Raw genomic sequence first — 6,687 nt, forward strand, 5'->3', positions numbered from 1 at the left:
TTTATTATTATCCACCCCCACCCCCCGCACCACGCACACACACTCCCGCACTAGGTAGTGTTTTCCCACAGTACACAAGTTTAGCTAAGCTACCGCTAAGTGCGTGTGTGTGTTGGTTTGGGACGTAGCTGAAGCGTCTCGGGTGTCTCGTGCGCACGCTGTCGTGAATAAGCTAGCTTTAGCTTTTTACCACCATGAATTTATTTAGAATTGTTTTCTTAGGAACGGAGAAACGTAACAAAAGATTTGTAATGTTTTATTGAAAAGAAAAAAAACAACAACAAACAGCAGTAACAACAAACCCAAAAGAAATCCTGTGACGCAAGACGAGACCTTTTAAATAAATCACCATCTTTCCTCCGGGATTCGGTGGGAAATGATGGCCGGCGGGGCGCTTCAGCACAACGGGATAACGGTGACGGTGCTGTCGGCTCAGGAGCAGCAGCAGCACGTCCTGCATTCGCCCGCGCCGCCGCCGCCGCCCTCGCACATGGAGTCGGAGCCGCTGGATTCCCGAAAAAGACCGCTGGAGACTCCGACTGAGGCTGGAAGCACCAAGCGCACTAACATAGAGGGTAAGATGCGCTCGGCTCACAGCACATCATACACACACGCACACACACACACACACACACACACACACACACACACACACACACACACCACCTACTCCCGAGAGACCACTTTAACTTCAGACAAAAATCAAACAAACGCTCAAAAGCTTGAGCGCTTTATTAATGTTACCCCAAAACGTGACGCGTCCCAGTGACGTGACACTGAACTGATTTGCGTCCACAGTTCACACTGAATCGGCACAGATTCATCTCCTGTACATCCTGAGACTTATATTATTATTATCGACCTGCTGGTTTGAGTTTGAGGGAGATAAAAATTAAACAGCGTTAGATTTCCTTGTATAAGACAAAGTAAATACCTTTACACTGGTTTACCGGTTTTAAGTGGACATTGTTTACATCTATCTATAAGGTACGCATCAGGTACAGAAGCCCCCCTGACTGATACTTTAGCCCCCCTAAACTTCTGCCCAGCCCCCCTAAAAAATTATTTGATTAATTATTTTTTGATCGCTTCAGTCCCCTTTAAAAACGCATTTGAAGCGGCGACAAGCTGGTTCCTTATCTGCGGTTTTTATATGAGCATAGAAATGCAAACAGTAAAATGTTGTGTTTGTACTGGAAACGTGTGTACGTGTGTTTGTACAGTGAGTAATGAATAAGGAAGTCTTCATTGTAAAAAAAAAACTACATTCACAACTCAATTTTCTAAGTGACTGGTCACATCTAAATTTTAAATTTTTTTTACAGTGAAATACAGGGAATACAATAATTGTATTCCAATAAGGATTGCAATAAGGTTAGTAGTATACAACCCTACCCTGGGGGCTGAGCCCCCTAAAATGAAAATTCTAGAATCGCCCCCTGCTATACTTCTCTATATAATACAAATCCCCTCAAAACGAATTACTTTTTCTATGCCGTAACAATTTTTTTAAGTTACACTGCATACATGTTGCCCTATAAAACAGACATATTGACATTACAAAAAGGCGGATAGCACTTCAGCGACAAGGACAGGACGGTATATTGTTGTTTTTTCCTGTTAATCTAAATGAATGCAAATTATTAAATAATTTTTAAAAACCTTTTTGAAATACAGGGATGTACAACACAGCACAAAATATGAAGAAAAAGGAGAGGAATGGTGTAATGTACTAGAAAAGGAAAATACGAAAAAAAGTCCAAGAAGTTCTCTCTCTCTCTCTCTCTCTCTCTCTCTCTCTCTCTCTCTCTCTCTCTCTCTCTCACACACACACACACACAAACCTCTTGTCACAAGCTAGCTTTCTTTGTGAGGATCAGGCTAAATTGAGTGGAAAATGAATGAAGCGCTTAATGCTCACAGCAGCTGCCGAAGGCGAACCCCATACACACATGGTAACAAATGGCAGTAACACAAAAGCCTTTCTCCTCCCTCCTGGCCTTTATTAGCAGCTCATTAAGATCCCGAGGCTGTATACAAGTTCTGGCGAGGTAAAGATGAGAAGATGTAGAAGTATTTGTTTACTGCTTAACAATGGATTTCTCACTGATGCAGATTGTCTCTTTTTAATTGTAACATCAAATTTAAAAATATATAAAACACCCAGTGATCTTATAAGCAATCGGGATACGTTTGTCTATTAGTATAAATATTAATTTTTGGAGCTTTTCTGATACTCGTAGCTATTCCTGATGGCAGTAATGTAAATAATATCAAATTATTGTATCTGTAAACCTGACTGCAGGGACTAGACAGTGTGAGTCACAATTCTGTGTGCAGTTTTGGAACCATGATGGAGCAGTGACTCAGTCTCTCATGCATTGAGCTAGTTATCGAAAGGTCATAAGTTTAGATTTTGGCACTGCTGATGTTGCGTTTTTGAGCAAAACTCTTATTCCTCATCTGTTCAGTCCTGTTTTGTCTTGATTGTAAGTCACCATGCATAAAATCTCCCAGCTAAACGAGCAAATGTAACGTACCCTTAAACGCGCTTGTGTGCCTTTGTTTAGCTCGTCTGAAAGTTTCGTAAGCTCTACAATAAAGCGACACAACGTTACATTAGCTTTGTTGCGTTTTAAAGTGCACGATGAAAAAATTTCAGCTTGTGTGTTTCTGTTGACAGCCACAGAACAGCAGCATGCTGAGAAGTGTGTGTGTGTGTGTGTGTGTGTGTGTGTGTGAGTAGCGCAGCTGTCCTGTGAACTCGGAGCCATGCTTTTGTGCAATCGTAGCAACATCTTTGCAGAATGTCTAAAAAGAATGTGACTAATGCACACACACACACACACACACACACACACACACACACACACACACACACACACAGCTCTGACTGATAAGAAAAGAATTGCTCAATGCAAAAACACATTTTCAGTCAGACATTACAGGGAACATAGTGTTTAAGACTGCAGTAAGAATAACCAGCATATTGTTTAATTGCTGTAGGACACGAGGTAATGTTTTTATTTACACTTCCTGACTGTAGGAATTTGTCTGTGACATAATAGAGCTAATGTATTAGTATTGCAAATTTGACCCAGTGCTATGACAATATGGGAGGAACCTGAAAACTGAAGAATAATTTTAATGGTTTTAAGTTAAAACTGTACTGAGACCAATAATAAATAAAAAATAAATTGTTCTAAAGGACTTTCTTGTAGGGGGTCACGGTGGCTTAGTGGTTAGCACGTTCGCCCCACACCTCCAGGGTTGGGGGTTCGATTCCCGCCTCCGCCTTGTGTGTGTGGAGTTTGCATGTTCTCCCCGTGCCTCGGGGGTTTCCTCCGGGTACTCCGGTTTCCTCCCCCGGTCCAAAGACATGCATGGTAGGTTGATTGGCATCTCTGGAAAATTGTCCGTAGTGTGTGATTGTGTGAGTGAATGAGAGTGTGTGTGTGTGTGTGTGTGCCCTGTGATGGGTTGGCACTCCGTCCAGGGTGTATCCTGCTTTGATGCCCGATGACACCTGAGATAGGCACAGGCTCCCCGTGACCCGAGGTAGTTCGGATAAGCGGTAGAAAATGAGTGAGTGAGTGACTTTCTTGTTTGCAGCGTAACACCTTTGTGTTTGATTTGCTTTGATCTTTAGTGAGAGATATAAAGGCTGTACACGAAATGCAACTCTCAGTCTTTTTATTTCTTTTTCCTGATTTTTATTCTCTGTTATTAAGCCACATTTCATCAATTACTAAGGTAATCTATCAGTCATGCCGTCTGACCGTTACTGATATAGACAGATAGACAGAGAGACTTTTGAAGCAGAACATCAATTCCATGGGGTTCTGTAGTCCCGAGTGTGTAGACGAGCTCTTTTTCTCCACTTCATTGCTGCCATAGCAACTAGCAATGCTAACAGAGATGTTATTAATGTCATGTCCATCGCTGTGGAATTGTCTCGCCGCTGCAACGGAGAAATCCTTCATTCTGATCGTACAAAAGAAAGCAATCTTCTCTCTGTAATTCTGATGTGCAGTTGATCGCAGCTCGTGCAGGCGAGACAGTAAAAAGATCTTGTCTCGGTGCATGAGGTGACCCTTATGGGCCTGTGGTTTTAGTGGCTCAATGTGCAACGCAGCACAACTTCACCATCACATATTTGATTTTGGATTTTACATTCATTTTTTTCCCCAAAAGACTGTATGAGCGTATATTAATATTGTATGAGCTTTATGTTAATATTAAAATATGTTAAGATTTTATGGAATCATCAACTTTCTCTAAATATCCACAGTAAAATATTTATATATAGTGTGTGAGTATAAATCATATAGATCTATGGGAAGTCATACACAGGCACACACACACACACACACACACACACACACACACACACACACACACATACACACGCATGCGCACACACACACACACATATCCACACACACACAAACACACACACGCACACACACATACACACGCACACATACACATGCATGCACACAAACACACATGCACATACACACACACACGCACACACACACGCACGCACACACACACTTCCACAAGCACACACTCACACATACACACGTGCACACACACATACACACATGCACATACACACACATACACACACATACACACGCACGTACACACACACATCCACACACACACACACGCACGCACACACACATGCACATACACACACATCCACACACATACACACACACACGTGCACGCACACACACACTTCCACATGCACACACACATACACACACATACACACGCACACACACACACACACACATCCACACACACACACATCCACACAAACACACACACATCCACACACACACACGCAGCCACACACACACATCCACACACACACACACACAAACACACACACACACACATATGCTGAAATTAAAACTGATAGAACAAGATGATAATACAGTACAGTCATGATAATGTTGCTGTGTTGACTGGGTGGGATGAGGAGTTGAATAGATGTCACTAAGCATTCATCAAGGACAGAAAAAGAAAACGGCAGAAGAGTAATTAAGACAGATGTTGGTTTGTACATCATTTCTTTGGTTTATCAAGTGCGTGTTGTACATTACAAGGTATGTTTAATTTGTAATCTATCTATGCGTCTAAATCTTTCCACTTTGACGCACCACATGATGTACTATTCATGTACAGAAAGGAATGCATTGATTTCTAATATATATACCCTGTGACCTTTGATCCTTAATGACCAAGAGAGGTTAAGGACACTGATTAAAGTGCTTTGTCATTTATCCTTATCCCTTTATTTTTCCTTTCTGTCATGCAAATACCTTTCAATGATTACTGATGCAAAGGATTCTGTAGTCATTTCGTTACTAGGCATACAGAGGCAGATGTTTTGTGTGTGCATGTTTACAGGTATATATATATATATATATATATATATATATATACATATATATATATTATATGTACAGTATACATATGTGTGTGTGTGGGTTTCATAGCAGATGCCGCCGAAATGGTACATTAATATTTCTAATAGCATTTTTTGACCAGGTTGTTTGTGCCAGCGGACGTCCGTACCTCGGTTTGTTAGATCGCAGGTGCTCAGCGCATGTGAGAACATTAGCACGCATGTGTTTTGTGTGTGTGTTTGAGTGAAAGAGAGAGAGAGAAGGACACAGGTGCCCTTGCAGTGTATGGTGACGTGAGTAGACTGTGAATGGGGCAGGTGGCAGAGAGGGGAGGGGCTCGAGTGAGAGTCCAGTCAAAACGTGATTGGTTTGCTTGAACAGAGTTCTAGCACATCCTGCCCCGCTCTTGCACACTGCGCAACACACACACACACACACGCACTGTTTAGACACTTAGTCAGTGTGCGATTAAAAATGGTTCAATGTAAATTGTGGGTGCCTGTGGGGGGGTTTACAAAGGATACCCCTCCCCCTATAGAACTATACATCCACACACACACACACACACACACACAGACATTGGTCGGTACAGCTGTGTAAAATTTATAGGCAGTGATTGGAATGGACCGGGGATGGGGCTGGTCCATCCACGCTCTCTGCAGCAGATTCTCCTGTCTGTTTTCAAATCTCGCAGCATCTCTTCTTTCATAATACGTCTTTCAATTCTCCCTATTTGTTTTCTTTTATATCTCCTTCTCCCTTTCTCTCGCTCGCTTACATTACCTTCACTTCCCATCTCAGTCTTTGTCTTTCCTTCTCTTTTCCCTCATTCTTTCTTTTTTACCGTCCGCGCTTTCCAACATGGCCGCCCGAGGTGCACGCCGCCCCCTTCGTTCTAGCTCACCACTTCACACAAGGTCACTCCCTCACTCTTTCTCCACCTTCTCAACCTTCCCTCCATCCCACCTTTCCATGGTTCGCCCAAACGTGCGTGGGGCGCTATGTCTTTTGCTTTGCTGCGCCAAATAGGGGGGTAAAGAAGAAGAAAGCCTGTGTGTGTGTGTGTGTGTGTGTGTGTGACGTTGGGGAGGGGTGCAGGGTGATTGGACACGCTAGGTGCCTCTCTGTACAATGCTGCAGAGCGCCGGAGTTCTCCATGAATATGGATGAGAGAGAGCGGCGAGGGTGATGCAGTGGGAAGATTCCCTCCTTCAGTTCGCCGCCACTTGAACAATACACAGCCCCTCTGCCTCTATCACACACA

This window comes from Tachysurus vachellii, chromosome 26 (genome assembly GCF_030014155.1).
Source record: "Tachysurus vachellii isolate PV-2020 chromosome 26, HZAU_Pvac_v1, whole genome shotgun sequence".
Classification (NCBI taxonomy): domain Eukaryota; kingdom Metazoa; phylum Chordata; class Actinopteri; order Siluriformes; family Bagridae; genus Tachysurus; species Tachysurus vachellii.